The sequence below is a fragment of the Saccoglossus kowalevskii genome, chromosome 6 (genome assembly GCF_978046115.1).
Source record: "Saccoglossus kowalevskii chromosome 6, keSacKowa6.1, whole genome shotgun sequence".
Classification (NCBI taxonomy): Eukaryota; Metazoa; Hemichordata; class Enteropneusta; family Harrimaniidae; genus Saccoglossus; species Saccoglossus kowalevskii.
This window is the reverse complement of record NC_140646.1, coordinates 41,520,185-41,543,848: the sequence shown is the minus strand read 5'-3', so window position 1 is coordinate 41,543,848 and position 23,664 is coordinate 41,520,185.

Sequence of the window (23,664 nt, the reverse complement as noted above, 5' to 3'; positions counted from 1 at the left end):
CTTGATCACTGAAAATTAATTTGTATTTTTTCTAAAATTCTATCAAGGAAAACTAAAAACAAGCTGTGACATGTACAGTTTAATTGAAACGATCGACAACCAGGAAAATTTTTTTTTTTTTCACAATTGCAATTAATTTTTAAAGATGAGTAAATATCACAAATATACTTGACATCAGTGTGACATCAATAATATTGATATCAATTCAGACCTGATTTTTATAGTTATAATACAGACATTTAAATACAAATATTGATTTAAAAGAGACAACAGCATTGATAATGTTTTGTATGTGGTTCTGTTTCACTTAGTATATTGAGATTGCCCATCAGGTACTGACCATGCACAAAATTATAACTTGGAGGTACAAGTAAATATGCAGGGGGAAGTTGTGTAGACAGTCTGTGTGATGTCTTTTAATTATTACTATAAAAAGCCTAATAAATTCTCAGCTAGGCTTATATTTTGTATTATAATTTTATTAGGCTGACTGCAGAGCCAGTAACTTCTTGTAATTTTTATGGACAGATTAGAGGAGTGACATTACTGAAGATGTGTAATTTGTATGCATAGCAAGTCTCTTGTAGAGTGAGTCTGTCTTGTCTGCACGACTCCAAACACTGCTATGTATATAATATTGCCTTTAATGGGAGGGGGAGAGGTCCAATTTGAGGGCGCCATACTCCCTAGCGCTACTGTGTTGTTTTCCCTATTTTCCAATATGTCTGTCGGAGAGTGATCCAGGTCCCCCATATTAAAATTATAAGTATAAGCCCCAGGGCCTGAACATGTAAAATCGGTAAAATTAGGGGTGGGCTTATACTCAAGGACCGACTCAGAAAAAATAATTTGTTTGGGGGGGGGGGTAAAATTGTAACCATCTTTCCAACCATGAAAAATTATCTAAATTGCATTTTTCGTTCACAGCGAGATCTTTATCATTATCTTCGTTGTGGAATATTTTCAATCGTACGCAAACTCTCGTTACAAAGTCGCCATGGTGTTTTTCATCATGATTTGACCTGAACAACTTCCTTTGACCTAACAGATCACGTCTTTCGTTAACCAATCAAAATGCTGCGTCGTGCAGACAAAGTTTTTTGATTATTAACGAAGTCATTAAAATGCGATCTGATTTCGACAAAAAAAAACGGTGATTTTTTCCCTAAAGCGGTTAATTTGCAATTTTCGAAAGGTAAACATAGGGTGGAGGAAGTATTTAAACTTTTCACGGTCTACAACAAGTCATGTCAAAGAATAGTTTGCTCGTTTACATCCTATTTACGAAAGTCTCAATGGATACGTTTATTCGGAAAAGTAAAACGATGTTAAATGACCAGGTTTCACGACTTGACGATCACATTTTTGGTGTTTCTAAAACTACTACTCAAAAGAAATATGAATTACTTTTACATGCATATTTGTAATAAATGTCATTGACGCCCGGTAAAAATACCCTGGGCCTATACTCGGGGAGGCCCTCAACCTGTTAATTGTCCAAAAACAGAAGGTGGGCTTATACTCGGGGAGGGGCTTATGCTCAGGGAAGTATGGTAGTTCAGTTTTGTAAAAATGGTGAATGTTAATTGTTTAATAGTAACTAATACAATGTATCTCTAAAAACACATTTATTTACTGTTGTGCTGCAAATTCTTAACAATTGCATGATTGAAACAGCAACAACATTAGTAATTTCTCACCTGCTTATGAAAGACTGAATGAATTACATGTACGAGTTCCAGTGTTTATGCCATAATGAAGTAATGTTCAGTGCATTGTTACAATTTGTAGATCAACTCAAAACTCCTACTACTGCTTAACAAAAAAAATAGTTTTTAGTTGTTCATATTACTGTGATGTGAATAAACACCAGTTCATAGCAATGTTCTCTTGGGGGATGGGGGTCATGTGGAGGTCTCTTATCTGATGTGTTTGTGTTTAAGCATAGATTATTTAAGGGATATACTTTAATAATGTAGCAATTTAAACAATTTTAAACTACATGGTTAATTGGTTAAAAAGTGCAAGACTAGAGTGAGAAACACATTTCTTGAGTTTCTATTGATTAGAATTATTATTTTTATATTTTGGTTTGAAAATCCAATATCTCACCACTCATTATCAAGATTCAAGATACATTCTCACTAATTTCTTGGCGAGCTTTAAAATTCTCACTGTTTCATTGGCAAGAATCCAATTTGTCGGTGATAATTTGTTGAAAAAATGTTGAGAATTTCAATTCTCAGTAAAGCAAAAACAAGAATTTATATTCTTGCCAATGAAACAGTATGAATTTACAAATAATATCAAATCTTGCCAGACTGAGAAATTTTCAGTTTCTCAATCTCGTCCCATTGTTTTCACCAAATGTGTACATAAAACAGACAAAGCATCTACATAATTTCTGAATCAGCAGCTTGCCTTATTTTTTTCAGATCAACAATTTGAATATTAAAAAAAATACAGATAATGTAAAAAAGCTGCTTATTTTTTCCTAATAGGAAAGTGTATTTTTAGCATTTTTAAGCTTATAATGAAAAGTCTACTGTCTAGGTTTGCCCTAAGGTGTATTGCAGACATCCCAATATTTGGTAACAGATCTTCTATTCCTTTATTCTCAACTGTAATAGGATAGGTGGTCTGTACGTTAATGTGAATACATACAAGACACTGTGGGTGTTGGTACAATGTTCCTGTCATTGAGTATGTCTAGACATGACCAATAAATAATTAATGCTGTTAGTTCTATAGTTGGTGTTGCTATGCAGTTTAGGAATATGGTAGTGACGTAATGGCTGTAGGGTTGGGTAGGTTAGAGTTCAGTGTAGTTCAGTAGCTGAATTGAGAATAAAATACAGTGATGTAGAAAAGACAATAATACTTTCTACGTATTTCAAGTAATTGTTTATTATTTTGTTTGTTATATATAAATATTATCTTTGTGCGCATGATAGACAGTTTTGTCTGGAGTTTTATGTAGAAACCTGTATTGTTGAAATTAAATAAAAAACAATAGTAGAATTTGTTAGTGTGATATATTAATAATATTTATCAACATAACACTAAATACATAAAAAATATACATAAATGTTTTTGTACATATTTACAAAATTGATAATATATCAAATAGAAGTCATCTGTGTTAGTGCATGATTATAAAATGGATCTTATCTTTAATGCGTTTAGATTGTGCAGATTCTGCACTCAACCAAGATTGTACCAAAGATCATGGAACTCTGTCTGGCAATTCCTCTTGTACTGACAAAATTTCATTTCATTCCTTAGCTTCATCATCCATGTATTGCACAGTTTGACATGTTTTGTTTGTTCCCATTTATTTTACTCCTGTGTGCGAAGCACACAATGGGTTTCTTTGCAGTGTGTGTGTCTGTATGTGTATGTATGTATGTATGTGTGTCCGTGTATGTTTGTGTGTATGACCGTCTGTTCCATTGTTATCTCAAGAACCATACATCGGATTTTGATGAAACTTGGTGCTTAGATGCTCTGGGCCAATGCGCAGATAATTTTTTAGCTGTTCCATGACTGTTCCACTGATATCTAAAGAACCACTCATTTGATTTTGATGAAACTTGGTTCATATATGCTCTGAACTAATGCCAGGTTTTGATTAGTTTTAGGTGAAAATCTGTGCCTATTAATTACCTAATTTGCATAATGATCTCAGTTTTTAATTTTTAATCATCACATTTCAATGAAACTTGCTACATAGATGTTGACACTGCATCGACCTAGTTTGCATAATAAATTAATTTTCAGCTTTTGATATTTCAAGTAGTAGGCATTAAATTTCAATGAAACATGGTACATAGATACTCAACCATTAATATTTAATGTGTCTCCAATATTTTCAGCACATGGGAGTTCTTTAAGCTTTCTTTGATTTTATCCATAATATATCCTGATAGATGCACATAACCACATTTCTTTTTATTAGTCTTGACTTAGACTTATAATTCGGTCTCCGTCTGTCTGTCCGTCCGAAGTCATATTTCAGAACCCGTCGGACCGATTCCATTCATTCTTTGCATATGCCTAGTACTTCATGTGGGACATATGCACATGCAGTGGTTTAGTGATTCGAATCAGAATGGCCCACTGGCAGCCATCTTGTTTTTTTTGAAAATGTCGTATTTTGGACATGCGTGGTCAGTTTTCATTCAAAATTGGTACATAGATTATACATTTTAGGATACATGTCCATGACAATTACTTTCGCAATTGGATAAAAGATGGTCGACTGGTAGGCATCTTGGTTTTTTTTTTAAATGTAGTATCTTGGACATGCTTTGTTAGTTTTCATTCAAATTTGGCACATATTTTATACATGTTAGGATAAATGTCAATGACGATTTCTTTCAAAATCGGATCAAGGATGGCAGATTGAGAGACATCTGACTTTTTGACCTTACTACTATATTTCCAAGATTTATGTACCATTTTCATTCGTATTTTGCACATACATCATACGTGTCACTTTGTTTCATAATCAGATCAAAGATGGCCGAATAACGGCTGTTTTTATTTTTAGATATATTACTATATCTCTGTCACCCATGTATCATTTTCATTGATATTTAGCATGTCATAAATGGATACATGTACATGTCAATTCAATTTGCAATTTGATCATTTTCAATGACTTGTTTCTATTCAGATATTCCTTTCAGTGTGTTATGTGTGTGTATGTACAAATGTATGTATGTCTGCATGCATGTTTGTATGTATGTACATCTGTTCTATCATTATCTCAAGAACCAATCATCGCATATCAATGGAACTTGGTTTGTAGTCGCTCTGGGATAATTCACAGACCTGATTAACTATGGCTTAAAATCTGTGCTTATTGACAATATTTGTAGTCTGAATATAGCATCCATGCATATCTAGCTACATGCCTGGGTCGATCACATTCAAATTTCACACATACATCTTGGGTTTCTTATGCATGTCCGTATGTTTCACAATTTGGTTCCATGGCTAAGTAGGCCGTTTTTATGATATTCATCAAAATCAATTATTTCTGCCAAGATTGGTCAAATATTGGGCAGTATAAGACCCTAATGCACATCTGTTTGTTTTTCAGATCGAATTCAAAATTGTCAACTGGTGGCCATTTTGTTTTAACTAATGCATTTCCAGAGCTATATCTCTGACATGTTCTGTCCAAACATCATATACATTATGTCCCACATCTGCATATTTGTGCGGTTGTTTTAATGTTAAAAATTAATCAAAATCCAGCATTGAACTTTATGGGACATTAATGCATGTCACTTTGTTTGCAATTTTGGAGCCATATCTCTGACATTCTCTATTCATGTTCAAACTTTATATACTAGTATTTTTTAAACTCGAGAACACATGGGGACTATGTAATGCAATGGCCGGCCAGTGGCCTTTTAAATCCCCGTTCGGACGAAGTCCGAAAACGGGGACTTATAATTCGGTCTCCGTCCGTGCGTCTGTGCGTCCGTCCACAGTCATATCTCAGAATCCCTTGGACCGATTCTGTTCATTCTTTGCATGTGCCTAGTACTTTGTGGGACATATGCACATGCAGTGGTTTAGCGATTCGATTCAAAATGGCCGACTGGCAGCCATCTTGTTTTTTGAAAATGTTTTATTTTGGATATGCTTTGTCAGTTTTCATTCAAATTTAGTACATAGATCATACATGTTAGGATACATGTCCTGACCCTCCGTGAGTTCCTGAGTCTGTCCGTCCGTCCGTCTGTGTGTCCGTCCGTCCGTCTTTCTTTCTGTCCAGAGTCATATTTCAGAATCCTGTGGACTGACTCTGTTCATTCTTTGCATGTGCCTAGTACCTTATGTGGGACATATGCACATGCAGTGGTTTAGCGATTCGATTCAAAATGGCCGACTGGCAGCCATCTTGTTTTTTGAAAATGTTGTATCTTGGACATGCTTTGTCAGTTGTCATTCAAACTTGGTACATAAATACATACATGTACTTATACATGTTAGGATGCATGTCCATGACAATTTGTTTCAAAATCTGGTCAAGGATGGCCAATTGACAGCCAGCTGACTTTTTGGTTTTACTACTATATTTCCACAATTTATGTACCATTTTCATTCGTATTTGGCACATACATCATACATATCAGTGTGTTTCATAATCAGATCAAAGATGGTCGAATAACGGCTGTTTTTATTTTTGGCCATATTCCTACTACACGGAACACGTGTTTTGATGTAAATAAACAATCTGTTGTATATGCCACTTGGAACTCAAGTTTCAAGGACACGCTGTGACAACCCCTCCGCTTTAATATGACGAGCACAAAGAGAACTTTCAAAAATTTAACGGGGACTGTGTCATTTTTAATGACTTGTTTTGCCTGGATCGATCAAGTTTAAACTTCAGACATCATATCACATAAACGCACAACCATTTTTGTTAGCATCAAATACAAAATGGCTGACTGGTGGCCTTATTTAGTAAGATATTGCATTGGTAGTCTTTTGATATTTTATGCCTATAATACAAACAGGGACTTGTTTTTACTGGCATTTAATTTATTCATTGATATTTTGAGCATATTCACTGGGTTTTAATGAATTTCTAGTGATAGAATGAATTCTATTGTCATGTTCATGTGGATTTATTTTAGAAGATTTATCAGCGAAAATATCCAAATTTGAAACCCAGAGAATAACTTGATAAATATGTGCTCTGGGGTAATCCACTAAGGTGATTAGTTGAATTAATCCATGTAACAAACTAATTTTGCATGAATTGATAAATTTTCTGATATTTCAATAAAACACTTCAGATTTCAATTAAATTTGGAGCATATATATGTACGATACTCTGGAATAAATCAGCAAACCAGAGATGTATAGAATCGTGCTTGTTCAGTTTTTTGTCACTATACTGTGGATCACATTACATAGCTACATGAGTCAGTCAGGCTTCTTGTTTAAAAAGCTAATTTTTCAATATTCCCTTTATGTGCTTGTATCTCTAATATTCTTTAATAGCACATTGAAGTTTTCTTTGATTTAATAATTTTGTGCAATATTAAGTAAAATTGTTTAAGAATACTGTTGATTTTGGGCTATACTCACCAAATTAGTGAAAAAGCAATGCATGCCTGGTGATTTATTAAAAAAGAACAAAAGTGTCATACAGGCTGACCCTAGATGATAAATTTTGTAGAATTCTGTCATCTTGCCCTTCTTTCGTTTAATAAAATCTGCTGCTTTCCAGGGACGAATTATACCCACTGATGTATTGCACAAGGGTCATTCTAGACATCCATAGAGTAGTCATAAATCTATCATTCGCACGAAAGACTTCAGGTCCTCCTCGTTGTCGGGTATAACAGATTGAAAAGAAATGATGCAAGTTGCCCCTGAAATGCGGTACACTGTACATGTACTTTGAGGTAAAGTAATACTTGTGACCCAGTTCTATGACTGGGGACCGGGACCTTTTGTAGCAAACATAAACAGCTTAAAAGCTTGTTTTGCTATCATCGGTTTGTGTGACATATTGTTTTTTTTTTTTACCCGGGTTTTATGTTAATGAGGGCATGGAGGCAAATAATTTAAAGGGTTAGGTTGCCATGTATGTTGACTGTTAAATGTTACCTCTATGACCAGGTTTAGTGTTACTATGATGTTGATGACAATGTGTATAAACTAATGTGTGAGTGTTAGTTTGCATGAGGTAGGACATTATTTTTTTTTATGTGTGATTGGACGGGTATTTGCAAGAGTTTTGTGAATAGTGGGTATAGTAGCTCTAGTATCCCAAGAGTAATTTATATTGCAAACTATGCTAATTAATCTTTATGCTTTTCTGTAGAACATTCACGATTTAAAGCTTCAGTCATTTTTTAGATGCTGTTATTGTGCCAGAAAAAAACCACTAAACAGGTGCTAGCGGCTTATTCATCAAACTTACACCACACTTTTTGACATACTTAGGTGAGTCATATGGGAATTGTATAATCTGTCGGTGCTGTTTGAATTGATCCTTTTTCAGCTTGTGCTGCACTCATATACATTGTGCTTGAAAACATTCAAGTAGATGAACTTTACTTGAACTTGTTAGCAAATCTGATTCGCTTGCATAGTAATGAGCAATGTTAGCATGTCTATATTCACTCTGTCTGCTTCATCAAAACAGCCTAAGGTATTCGCTCTGGTACTCCAATTTCTTTAGTCAATTTAGACAACCAATTATTCTTGTTTAGCTTGACCTCACAAGCTCTTCATATTTTTGTATGACGACCAATTCAAAAATACCTTTTAAATTGAATGCTAATTGGAAATGATCATAAGTGAATGTCATTATAATATAATCTCCTGGTGTTTGTTACATGTCTCATAACTGATAAGAACTAGATTGATGATTTGTTCATGTGTATATGCATTTATAAACTTATTAAATAAAAAATATACTACCGGTACTGTGCTTTCTGTTGACATATTTACCCATAATTGTTGATACTGCTTGGGAAAATAAGGTTGACCTGGCTGAGTCACAAGCTCATTAGTAAATCAAAAATGCCAATTGACTATTTCATATTTCATGTACAGCTTTGAAGTCATGTCCCTCCAAAAAAAGGGAGTATCTAAAAGCAAATTTTGGGGAATCTTTATGGATCACTGCTTTTATCTCAACTCGTCTATCTTCAGTCTCCAGATGGAAATACGGAAGAGAGACAGACTGCATGCAAGTTAAGCCCACTAATAACTGCTTGCTTCATGATTAGTTACACAAAATTATTTTCCAATTAGTTTCCCTATGGCCATATCATGAATTTTGAATGACGTTGGGGGGGGGGGGGAAACCATTCCCATTTTTTAAATTTTTGGTTAATAGGGTATTGTTTTGTTGCAAATTGGTATTTAGAATTAAAAACTAAGTTCCTGATGGAGGTCAATATTGGTATGGCTGAACTGTGTTATGTCAATGACTGTGTTGAATTACAATTTATCAGCTCTGTGTGAAACAAAACACTGGCCTAATTTATTTTGCTAACCCAATTTGATTTTATAACTTCAAACTATAAATTATTCTGAGAAAATGATCATCATATAAAAACATTGTCATCTTCACTCACTGAAAGATAAATTAAATATCAGTCTATATTACTGAATAAGTGTACATGAGATTTTGCGCGATATCTTGTTTTTGTAGTGATGACCAGGTTGGTATTTGGTGAGGTAAAACAATGTAGTATTTTAGCCACCATGGATTCATAGAGAGGTTCAAAGGATTTGTCTGACTAGATAGAAAGTATGTCAGGTTAATGCACTCTATGCAGGTAGTGTGTCCCAGTCTCATTTGTCTTGATATAAAGTCTGCATGGATTACCTTTATCTGAATGCTAATTGTAGTGTTATATTGTCTTGTCTGTATTTACCAATGAGTAGCAGGTACAGGAATGGAGTTCATGTCCTTCTCTGCACCTCAAATTTATTTTCCATGACACACATAGAAATTTGTGGGCAAATGTTTTTCCGTTGATGTTTATTGACTGATGTGATATTGTTCAAAGCACCATCATCACACTGCATTACAAATTAACATTGTAATATTTAATGTGGATTGAACATGTAGTTATTTTATTAATATACTAACAAATTAATATACTCTGGGTTGTTGTTGGTAAGATTTAAAGAGCACTTAAGAAATATGTACCATGGAGGTTATGGTTCAAATTTTGAAACCTGCATATGTAGTACTAGGGTTTGCATTTTTTCTCTCTCTTGATACTGGGATTTCAGCTTTTGATGTATTGGAAATGTATAGTTATTTGATGATTAATGAATGTTGATCATATCATATCACTATTGGTACCAACGATAACTTTAACAATTCTACTGTATGCTCATCAGACATGCTCATAGGTGTACGAGCACAGGATCAGTTGAGTATTATGTTACTATTACCTGGAACCCACGTACGTGATTGTCTTCAGGCTTTCCATGCTTGTCTGCTTCTGTCTCGTCGTCACTGCTGCTGCTGCCCTAGATTTGTGTTGGGTTAATTTGAATTATATGGAAGAAAATTTTAGGGCACATAAATTAGGCTATAAAATATAAGTACATCATCAGAGAAGGTATATTCACAACTAAGCCTGTGTTTCTGACTTTACTTCAGATGTAAAAGAAACTCTTATATATGTTGACAGACTTTGTTGGAAGTGTGATAAATTGGCTTGCTGGATATCCCATATGAATACAAAACATTATGAGATGTAATGTCTGAGAACTTCTGTGAACGAGAGGAGCCTACAAAATATGTTAGTGCACAGTGTCCCAAATCAGAGCTTGACTGATGCATATATCTTGACTGCAATGGAAAACTAGTAACAAACAGACATGATTCTCCCTGCAGTGTGCTAAATTATGGATAGACATGGACATTTTAAAGCCTCACTACATATGGATATTTTGCTGATTGAAGGTTTCATCATTTTTATGTCAAAAAGCAAATGCATACAATTGTTGTTCATTTACGTCAGACTTTCAAATGGCCAGTCACAGAGAATAATTTGACCAAATTTAAAAAAAAAATTCTTGTGTCAAAAGTGTGTATCCTTAAATGTTTGGCACTATATATGTTCATGTATGTGTATTAAAAACCCATGTCTAAGTGAAGTGCTTATAAACGAAACATTTGTTTCATCAGCAGGCAATGCATACATGTATAATTCTTTGATTTGTAACAACACTTTTAAGTTTTATTCTGGTGGGATTCTCATTCAGGTACAAATGGTAAAACAGGAAGTATTCAAATAGCTTTAAAAATTGTTTTCTAGGATTTCATTATTAGAGTAATTTTTCATGTCAAGAAAGTCAACACATTATGATGTAGATAAATTTGAAATTATGACTTTGAGGTAAAAAGTATTAACCAAAAAGTCTAATTTGCATGAATATTCTTTCATAATTTCTTGTATACAAATATTGAGTCAAACTAAAGTGATAATATTCATTTTCTAGGTTGAACTCAAATCTTCAGCCAATCAGTAAGGTATTATGCACGAGACAGTAATTTGGGGATCGCATTAGCATTTTCATTTAGGGAGTCCTGATGAGTGGAAATGAATTGATAATACAAGTTCATCTTAATACAGAAAATTGAGGTCTAATTACACTCATTTTGGATTGCCCATAGATAATTTTTTGTAAACATTTATAAATTAAGGCACTCTTGTACTAAGAACAGATAGATTGATTGAATGTAACTAAAGTAATTTCAAATTTATATTCATCTGTAACAGTGATGTCCAAATTAGTAATTGGTTAGACAGTTTTAAACTGCCATTTTCATTTCAGTTTCTAAATATTATTTAAATATTTATTAATTAACAGTAAATCTCGTCCATGGATAATTAAAAAAAGTGTTTACTGCTATCTCTGCCAATAAAATTAGAATATTAGTTTCTTCTTCTCTCAGGTTAGAATTAACTACTTTTTTGTTAGATTTTGCCTACCAGAAGAAATTGTGAAAATTACTCTGGGTCCGACGACACAAGTTGTCAGCAGGTAAGATTTTGTCTTAAGAAATGCCATAAAATCATCAAATCGTGAAAATTAAGGGAATTATAGTATGAAGCAATGTATAATTTTAATGACATGTGCATAATTTACAACTTGTTTGTTCATGTAATTAAAGCTCCCATGTGTATAATACAGTAGAATTGGATGCCAATATTTTTCTAAATCTTCTGACTGCCTTGCCCCTGGTGGTGGTTGTCTGTTGTGTGTATTATGTCTGCCGAGTTGCAAAAATAAAACTAACATAAATACCTGCCAGTTGAAAAGTTCATTTGGGTATTATGCAAAGAAATAGAACGACCCCATTGCAGTCTATGTGCGTCATTGTAGTTGTTTATTGATACCCAATTGAGAGTTGGGATTAATAATACAAACTGAATAGGCAGAATTGCTGAGGACATTCATATGTACCGGTATAACAGACTGAAAGATGCCAACAAAAACTGTTGAACTTATAACCTTTTTCACTGTCTAATGTGAGAATAAGTATCGATGAAGAAACTTGGCCCTCTGTGTTGAATGTGAATCAATCAGCTCACATCCAATTGCTACCAGCATGTGGCTGAGGTATATATAATATTTTAGAGTGGTATGATGCGATGTAGATTTTACAGTTATTTTTCAGATTGCTCAGAAAACTCAATTGCCTAGCAGAAATCTATTTTGCAAATTTATTGTTTTAGTGAGATGGAACATGTAAACAAAACATGAGCACAAATGACAGTTTCCTCCCTCAAATCATGTTTGCCACAATTTGATATATGAACTGTCTTGGTTGTTGTGAATGCATTGACTGTTCAGATCAGGCATTACCTAACAAACACATAAACATTATTTTTATGTTGTCTATAGACTAAAATTCTTGAAAGTTCAAATTACAATTTTATGACTTTCAGGTTTCATTTCCTTATCCAAAGAAATTTCATTATTGTCATATCTATACTGAAATAAGAGTTGCTTGTATGATTTATGATTAGGAATGCTGTTAAGATCATACTACACATGTGATTCGCATTGAAATTGTGTGAGACTACCACTGCCTACTGTATGGGCCTGAAAATATTCAAGATGATGTTTTAACAAACATTCTCCATAGTCCAAGCAGACCAGGAAAAAATTATTAGTTGCCTCTAGAGAATTTTAATCACATTTGTGACAATTTCGACTGCCTTGTCGAGGATTGATGATACTGATAATACATCATTTGTCTATTTGTGATAAACCTTGATCAGCTCCATACTGACAGCACAAATACATCTTACGTCTTTGGTCGTAACAAAGAATGGATGCTTATTGACACCATGCAAGCACCTGTGCATGGTGAATGCATTCTTGTGTAAGTTAAGAGGAGACACTTGATTAGTATCCTAATATGTTAATGAGCACTTATTCGCAAATGGAGCAGTTGATAAAAATTCTAGTTCTATGACTATTAGGATGCTACATGAGTTAAAGCAGTAATTGCAACCTTCTTCAGAATTTGACACGCACATTAATTTGAACTATGCTTGGGGGTACTTTGACTTTTTAACATAACTCAATCAAATTGATATTGGAAACAATACTGTATATGCATTAATTATTCTGGTTTTAATTTCACTATTAAGTAAAAATCGTTAAAATAAATCCATGTGAACATTGGTGAAAACATCAAAATTGTGAAATTAAATGGTTCTATTTTATAAATGGTTTATGCATTCTATTTGTTGAATAGGAGTAATATGGTACTCCATCTATTTTAGAAGAAATTTATTTTAATACAAGTTTTTGTATGATGTTTTGAGACTTGTTAGACTTTATCTTGCAGAATGTCTTTAATTATATTTTGACATACATAGTACAGTAGTTATTGTGTTAGTGCACATTAAAAAATCCAATCATTCTGTAGTGCAAAGTGTAGTCGACATACATAGGATGATTGGCTCCTTTCTCTCACATTGGGTTTTTTGTCAGTTTTGAGAAATAAATTAAATATGAAATATAATTTTTCATTTTTGCTCAATAATTTTTGTAATTTAACATTAATCATTTTCCTTCATTAATAACTCCTGACTGTGGTGTATTGCACCTGAATGAAAACTGGAGTTTCGTCTGGATTAATTGATCGCCTATTGTTACATGTACAGAACTTGAAATTCAGTCATTCAAACTAGTAAGATGAACTAACTGTATATTCAACTTTCCTGTGTTCATAATTAAATATTTAGGGAATAAAGTATGACACATTATTGCGTGATAACTGCACGAGAACTGGCATGTGTGTAGATGATCAGTGAAATGTAGTCTGGCAGATATCCTGTCTCAGCCTTGTCACGCAATACTAGGAAGTGCAGAGTCCTTGCAATTATAACGTCCTGTGATATCTAAAAACCAACTTCATTACATTGAGAAGTAAGAAATTGAATGATTTTGTTTGCCGTGCAAGTTTTGCGTATATTACTTTTTGTGTTGAACATTCATTCACACACAATTTTATTCATAGGTTGACCCCCCAAGCACTTCTATCCAAGTTCCATATCGTATGCATCAAACCACAGAACACACCTTTTCAGTAATTGTCAGTGTACTGTGTCACTATTTGTTATTTATACATGCTCAAACAAGATACAAATTATTTCATTTCATTGCCTTGTACTCCATTCTATTTTCCTTCTAATATACTTACATTGTGAAGGTAAATTTGATGTAATTCTCTGATTGTAGCACCTGCAATTGTTAATAATGCATTGGAAATATGTTTCTGCTAGATTTCAACGAAACAAAGCCTTGAATAATGTCCTGTGCAATTCAAGGAGTACGTCTAATCTTCAAATTTACGACATTCTATGAAAAGTACTGTGATCAAATAAATAAAGCGAGTCCCTCTGATTAGTAGGTTTTTTTTCTTGTCGTTAATAACTTTAACACTGCAGACAGTAATTTATTAGTTTGCATAATGAAAACAGATAAGAAATGACTGAATCAGCTCGGCTGATATTTTTTAACAACCTTAGAAATAAATTCCTGAATTTACAGCTGTTGAGATGAAAGGGCAGACTTTACTCTGTAATATTTTACTGTCAGACGCAGACAACTAATAAATGTTTACAGTTTTCTAAAGTGCTTACGTCACCTATCGAGTTTCAACCAAACCTTATCTATCCAAAAAAATGGATCTTTTGGTGGAGATGTGATTGATCGATACCTTAGGTGTGAACATTTTATTGTCAGCATGATGATAGCATTGTTTATGTAATTTTATCTTCCAATAAATCTCTTGTAAATTCGGCACAGACAATTTCTGGCTTATTAGACTGAAAATGTTGAAGAGATCTTTTCGAAATTGAAAAGATAAATTTGCAATTGACAGATGTGTCTGTTAATGGGGAAAAAAAGGCAAAGATCGGATTAACTACATGTCGTTATCGTGTTCAGTGTTTTCAAACCAATGCCATGCCAAGCCAAATCATCTGTTTTCTTATTTGTGTGAGATTATCTCTTTATTAATTTTGGTCTGTAAAATATATCAGCCAGTCAGTCTGCCCACTGTAACACCCTATCTGTTCATTAAGATGAGCTTGAACATTTAATAAGTTATTGTTTTTTTATCTAAATTTGTGTCGTTTGTCAACATACAATGTAGCTATACATTATTTGTCTGTCATCAGTGGAGCTTTTTTTATTTATTTCTTCTTGTAAAATATACATTTATGAAATTAATGTTGCTTTTATAAATACTATTGGTGTGATTTTCTCATACTTATTCATTTCAAGACTGTCTCTGATTTCATATTTTTAGTTGGATGGAGTCCAATGGTATTTGTTTGGACACAGTTTAATAGAAAGCTGAGATTATTGCTTGAATGTGTCTGCAAATGCAGAGATGGACATTTGTTTTTGTGGGTCATGCATGGAAGTTTTTTTTTTTGCCCCACAATGCACTTGCTTTCTTCAGATTAAGATGGCTGATCAAATGATGTATATGTAACACCATTTATATTGTCCGAAAATACAAATAATTAATAATTAACAGGGGATTAAACACTGTTATCTGTGAAATTGATGCATTAAAAACAGTTTTAATGCTGACATAGATGTTGTACTGACAACCTGACCACAGTGTTATTGAAACAAATGGATGAGCTGGTATTAGTTATCTTGACAGCAGCTATTGTTTGGCTGATGACGGAGGTTGTATTAGGCATGCCAATTTATTCAAACTTCACACATTATGGGTTTCTCATGTATGTTGCTTTGTTTCACCTTTTGATTAAAAGTGGCTGACTGACTGGTGGTGGTTTAGTTTGTTGATGCTTTACCATTTCTTTTGTAACCAATTGTGTTTAAATTTGTTTTTTGTGTCCTCAAAATTATATTGCCAAATACAATACAATTTAGCAGTAACCTTTTCCAAACTTTGTTCACACCATTTGTATGCCAGTCATCCTGTTGTTTGCAGACATAATGGTTTCATAGTCAGACATATTGGTCAGTTTGTTGATAGCCTATTTAGCTATTGAGTGGGAGGGTACATAGCGCATCACTGCATGAACTCTATAGAGTAGCAACATATAGACTATAAAAACCAATGATATATGATATGTTTTGTTTTTCTCTGTTGTCAAAAGTTTACCTACATGTAATGACACTTGACAACAATGTATTTTTCTTTCATACTTAACGGATAAAGACAAACTCATATTCAGTCGATTGTAATTTGACTATCACATAGTTTGGTAACTGCAGTAGTTGGATTCTTGAATCACTTGATGAAAGGTTTTTGACTCTAGTATTTGTTTGTGTATAGTACCAACATTGTGACGACTTCAATTTAACTTTACACCGCTTCTGATGACAGGACCTTCATTGTGACAACCCTCACTATTTTCATAATTTTTATTAATATTTAATCGATTTTAAGTCAAGTTTGCGTAGCTTAGATTTAGTAAAGGGGAAAGGTATGGTTCAATTTATATTAATATTAATATAATTGTACCATATCTACCCCTTTACTAAACCTATTAAAGCTTCTATGTTAAGTCACAGGATATTCAACTTTTATTTAATTAAACTCCAATTTAATCGCAACTATATATATTAAAGATCAAGTTCATATCGCAACTATATTAAAAGTTAATCCAATGTATGTCTATACAACAACGGTTAAACGTGTATGTGTGTGTGTGTGTGTGTGTGTGTGTGTGTGTGTGTGTGTGTCTATCTGTCTGTCTGTTCGTTCCACTGATATCTCAAGAACCATATGTTGGTTTTTAATGAAACTTGGTGAATAGATGCTCTGGGCTAATGCGCAGATTTGATTAGGTTTTGGTTGAAATCCATGCATATTGATTACTTAATTTGCCTGATAATTAGCTTAATTTTTTGCTGTTCCATGACTTCCACTAATATCTGAAGAGCCATTCATTGGATTTTGATGAAACGTGGTACATAGATGCTCTGGTGATGACTTTTCCACTGATATCTCAAGTATTTATCACATTTCAATGAAACTTTGTACATAGATGTCATAAGACAATGCACAGACATGATAGGTTAAAAACATGTGCATATTAATTACCTAATTTGCATAATTAGCCATTTTTCAGCTTTCACACCAATATCACAAGTACTAATTATTCCATTTCAATGAAACTTGATATCTAGATGCTCTAGAACAATGCACAGACCTGTTCATTTTTTAATAATTACCTAATTTGCATAATAATTTACTTTTCAGCTTTCTGCTAATTTAGTTAGGATTAATCATTGTATTATAATGAAACTTTTGACATGTGAGGCCTGAAACAATATACAGACCTAAATCTATGCATAATAATTGCTTAATTTGTATAATATTTCATTTGCTTCATTGGGGTAATCCATAGACATTAGTTTAATGTTGATAAACATGCATATTGATTATCTATTAGCCCATTTCAGATATTTAAAAAAAATCAGATTTAAATTGGCTCCATCACAGACATGCTCTGGAATTTATTTGACTGAAAAATCAAATGTAAGTATTATAAATTTTGATAATGTGAATCACATTGTTTTCATGTTGTGCATCTCAAATAGCAGACAGGTATTAGCCAAGCTTTTTGTTTGAAGGGCAAATTTTGAATTAAATTTAATGTGTCTCCAATACTCTCAGCACACAGGAGTTCCTTCTAAGCTGTCTTTGATTTTTTCAATTTTATATTGATGGAAAAAAAATGCAAAATTTGCTGAAGAAGTAAACCCAAATCTATTGTGCCAGGAGAGATATGTATATGAATTTGGATATTCAAAAGAAGTGCTAATTTTGTTAACAAATGGACAAGATTGTTTCACTAATTTTTCTCACTACTGCATGTATTAATATATTTATGAATCTGTGATTCAGACTGAATTTTTCCAAAAGTTACTGAGCATACTACTATAACAACCTGTACAGTAACATCATCTTACAACTTAGATATAGATGAACATGTTATTGCATATTACCTGGAATTACCTGCTGGTCATTTTCACTATTGTACTTTTTCTACCATACTGTCTATTGAAAACAGTTTTTCCAGTCAAGAAACCTGTGAATTGTGTAGGATGTTCAAAACACTGTATGCTATACAACCTTTTTTGGGGGGGGGGGGGGGGGTACCTGCCTTTGTTTTTTTCAGCCACAACCATATAACTACAGACAAGCTTCTGACCATGACTTGTTTATGTAATTGTTTCCTATACAATCTGTCTTAAGAATAAGAATTGTTTGCAAATTATTTTATAATATAGTTTTGTACCACACAACATGTTATTAACTGTTAACAATGTCCGAATGAGCAGTTATAATTTTTACCAATTTTCACCATAATTTTTACCAATTTTCACCATAATTTATTAATTGGACATAGTTTCCCATAGGCTAAAGTTCTTGATTCCAAATTTTTTTAAAAGAAAGTACAGGTTTATTTTGAAATTTGTAACAAAGTTTGAAATTCTGACTTCTGAAATCTGTCAATCTGCAAGTGCTTTATAATAAACCTGTAGACCAACCCACTGAGGGCGCTCTTTAAGTAGATTCACTCAGGATTTCTTTCACAATCAAAATATCATTGGTTTTTTCAGGCTGCTTTGGGTCTGAGATGGGAAGCTGAAATTAGGCTGTTTTTTTGCTGTTATGCAAAGCTCATCAACTTGAAAACAACTGTAAAACACCCTTTCTGATAGCTATTACGAATGAGCCAAGGCTGTTTTATACCTCATATGCAGCTGAATAGTTCAAAATTATTTAAATAAGACAGCCTTAGGCTTATTACTATAACTGTTTTAGAAACCTGAAAACAACCGTAAACAGCTTGGATTATTTGGGGAGTGGGTTAAAAAGTTATTTTTATAAAATAATTTCATTTTAAGGTTCATTGTCATTTACCGTACTTGACCGTGTTAGCGCCCAGGGGCCTCAACTCAGAAAATCACGATTTTGTAGGGGTGGGCGCTTACCCGAGCACCCCCCTCGAAAAAGAGTGCAAATGAAAATTTTGATTCATCAAGTGACAGATTACGTCTTTGAGGGAAAATCAAATTACTAAATTAGTTGCGTCGTCATTGATTTTCACAATGAAGAAACAGAAATGATCACAAAAAATACGCACATTTTATTACAATATTAATTACGTACCACCATAATTTACGGAATTAAAAACATTTGAGTCTTTTGGAACAGAGTCAAAGTCAAAATTGTCATATTATTTCCACTGACGAAGTTGTTGGATCGTACGCAAACTCTCGATGAAAATCACTTTCCGCCATGATGCAATTGCAGATTTGACCTACAGCAGCGTCCTTTGACCTAATGGGTCAAGTTGGTTATTAACTAATCAGAAAGCTGTGTTGTACTGACGCAATTCTTCGGAAAATTCCCGAAGACTTTCCGGTAACGCAATGCGAAAGTGAATAATCGATATCGAAGTACGATCTGTTGGAATTGATTTCAGTGAATAAACGACATGGTTTTTCAAAAAACTAGTAACTAGCCATTTTGGAGTAGTGAACTGTATATGGCATGAAATATTTATCGCATTTTACTTGTATTAACAGGTCATTGTCGAAGCGTAGTTTACGCACGGTTACCGTGTTCTACGCATTCACAACATGTTCACAGCGATCAATATCCATGCTGTATCATATAAAAATGATTACCAAGATTTGTTACGCAAGACCAAGTTTTAAATTAGTTGCATTTTGAAGGGGTGGGCGCTTTGCCGAATGTGACCCCAAATATAAAAATTGCGCAAAAGTGGGGGGTGGGCGCTTGCCTGGGCATGGGCGCTAACGCGGTCGAGTACGGTATATGAGAATTGAAAAGATATCATTGATTGACAAGAAGAACAAATCTGAGAATTATTTCCTCGGTACTTGTATGAGATACAAATGGAAGCAATGGATGCGAGGAGCTTCATCGTTATCTTTGTTGTTGAATGTTTTAGATTGTACAAAAATTCTTTATGCAATGTAACTCCCACCATGATGTTTTTCTGCATGATTTCACCTGCAGCAACACCCTCTGACCTGACTGGTCAAGTCCATTATTTTATTAACCAATCAGAATGTTGTTTTTACTGGGGAAATTTTCGAGGAACTTTTTTTTATGCAGTGCAGAAGTAAATTTTTGAATACAAAATCAAGCATTTACCTGTAAAAACTTCAAAGCATCTGTTGCTCACTGGAACGTATGGAGAAGAGAAAGAGTAAACATCTTCTTGCCACTAGGGATAGAAATGGTCCCTGTAGCAACAAGGGTACAAATACAGTCGTAAAACAGCGCCAGCAGCTTTAAAAATAGCCTCCGGGTTTTTTGATTTTCAGCTTGCAAAACAGCCTCTGTAGCCACAAAGGGTCAATAAAAGTCATGAAACAGTTCTTCGAGCTATAAAAACAGCTTTTGAGTGTTTTGGATTTGCAGCCAAAATAGTTCATGCCAAAGATCAAGCTTGGATGATGTCTTGCATCAGAGAGGATAAAAGATGGACTACTCTTAACTAGATGTAGGCTACATCATCACCAAATATGTTAGTAATTAAATGTTTCAGGTATCTGGGTTTGTCAGAGATACTGGTCTAATATGTACCAAGGCAAGTCTATTCATTCTGAGCATTAGTTCATTGGCCGAAACACTGAACCAGTTTGTTGCTAAGAACAGTTATTTCAGGCCATTCACCTTTCCATAGAGTTCCACATGTGTCACTCAAACCGTATGGCACCAGCTCAACTCTGAAATAAACTACTCCTTGTTGTCAGCCCTGGCAACTATTCAAAAAATTGGCATTTAGTCTGTTAGTACCTAATGTGTGGCTTTATGGTTAGCTTAATGGTCTGCCCAGTATTTGGAGATTGCGGGTTTGAATTCTGTGGTCGGCTGCGGTAATGAGTATGTACTGCCCACATGCCAGGCTCGCAGCATTCAGCTTTGGGAATATGGCTTCCAGTTGAATTGCTGCGGGATGACTGAACATAAATAGTTGTATATTTTCAACAGGATATGGGCATCCTGGTTTTAGAGTTACAATGATCGAGTTCATTTAAGGATACCCTGGCCTTTAAAAATCATTTTACTTACTTAATAAAACAGTGTGGAAGACCAGTGCATATTGTTTGGGTTTACAATCCCATTGCTGAACCGACTAGTACAATTGTTTACCGCCAATTTGGGTTTACCTTGCAATGTAATCGTGAAATTGAACATAAAAACAGGACAAACTAAGGCTGTAGCACCATGGTGACATTAAAACATCACATGAGATTTGACAAGTGTGAAAGTATTTCCATGTTTAGTAATGTGCACATTTGATTATAATTTTGATGAAGTATCTCGATGCAACATTTGATTTTTTTTTTGCACAATACGTTTTCATGCACTATATATAAGATTTCACTGTTAACAGAAAATCATCTATTGAAGTGGAGAGAGATGCATCTTCTATATTTCTTTGGTTTTAGAGATTGTGTTGGTGATACAGTGCAAATTAACATATTCAATTGATAGTTTTTAATGAGAAAATGACAACATATAATGACTCTTTTGTTAGTCCTCGTTCGGACACAGTCCGAAAATGGGGACTTATGTCCATGCGTGCATCATACATCATACATGATATTATACATGTGCACGTCAATTTGTTTGTGTTTACAGATAGATTTTGTTCAAACCTTGTATATACATTAGACATTATAGGAGCTTGATGCACATCATTTTGTTTTTCAGATAAGGTTCAAAATGGCCGACTGGCGGCCATTTTGTTTTAATGAATGTGGTTCTCGTGCCATATCTCTGACTTGCTTTCACTGATTATGTTCAAATTTTATATATTCGTTATAAATATACATGTATTCAAAATGGCTGATTTTATGTCTTATTATATTTATCAAATACCCTTGCTTGCCATTTATTATCTCTAATTATGCAGAGCTGCTTTTTTTCAGCAACAAAAGTTCGATACAAATGGCCAAAAAAATACACAATGCAATTGTGATTACTGTGAGATTACTGTGACATTGTCATATTTGTAGCCTCTTGAAATTACTAGCAATACCAGTAGACACAATACTCAACATTATTCAAGTCCTATACTGCTAGCTGTATGTGTATTAATTATTACATGTGTATTAATTATTACACGTATCTGAGTTACAACATGCCATAATTTTCTGATTGGCAACTCAACCTCAACACCTGACAGTCAGACCAATCAGAGAGCAGCTTGTTGGGTTTTTTTTTTGACTTATCAAATACTGCCTTTTATATATGCTTCAATTCTCAACTCAAGTAATTAGACTGCAGGATCTAGACTTTAGTTCTTTCCAAAGTCAAATTTTGCAAGACTGAGCATTTTACTGTGCATATTGTAAAACATTGTGGAGAAAACCTCTCATTGTGTTGTCACCCAACAAAATTTTTAGAGCTAAGATGCAAATTTTGACTATTTTCACCATATTTTAAATTCTTGTTTCTCAAAAAAAATTTGGTATACTTATGGTATTAACTAACTAATACTAATGAAAGCATAATGAAAATGACAACAAAACTTCAAACAAACCCATGCATCCCTGAAGGTAATTGTGAAAAGGGACTTTGACTTGAGTTGCAGTGCTGACTATTACAGAGGTGATGTATGAATTGTACAATTTAGGTGTTGCTGTATGTCATTGGTAACACTGGCATGTGTGTAGGTAAGCTGTACTGGCTGTCTGATTTGACTAGACATGCTTTGTTCTGCAAGATAGCTTAAGGATATGCTGACCTACTTCAGATATGTGTACAGGGCAATAGGTGGCTGGGTATATATGTTGATTGGTATGTGTGACGCAGCGTGCGAGTACACTTGGCGTGATATATGCATTGTCTTCCATTTAGTATCCATCTCCATGGCTTCCACAGTAAGGTTAGACAATAATACAAATTGAATGTGTCTGTCTGTGTGTTCAGTGTGGTTGCACTACACGACTGTCATATCAAATTGATTATTATGTCTGGCATACATATAGCAGTTGTTGATCGTTCATCATGACATGCCTTGTGTATTGTTCGAGACCTCTCAAGCTGATAATGGCATATCTTTGGCAGATAAATATCAGTGGTCTTACCTAAGAGAAAGATTCTTTTAAGATAAGACTATTATTGTATTTATGTTTACAAGCAACATTTGTCATTTGAGCCAACTGTGTCTGTGTACCTTGAGTATTATCGCTAGACATGTACAACTGCCAGAAGGGACTACTGCTGTCTTTTATGCATAACAGAATAACTGACTAGTTAGGACTGATATGATAGGGTCACAGCAATATATATATATATAGTCTGTTGATGTACATTTCTAGGTTGGTACATTGATAGTTAAGCTAGATGAACTAATACGTAATACATCATTCATGTCATGTTTATTGGTAATATTTTCTATTCTCCTGGTTTGAAAATTATAATTACTGAAAATTAGTTTCAATTTAAAAATGCTTAAAGTTCCTCAGAAGGAATTAAAATGGTTAAAAATATAATAGCTCATATTGTGATATTTTTAGTTTTTGGTTGAATGAACATGAATGCATCATTTGCATTCACCATGAATCAATTCATTGGCACAAATA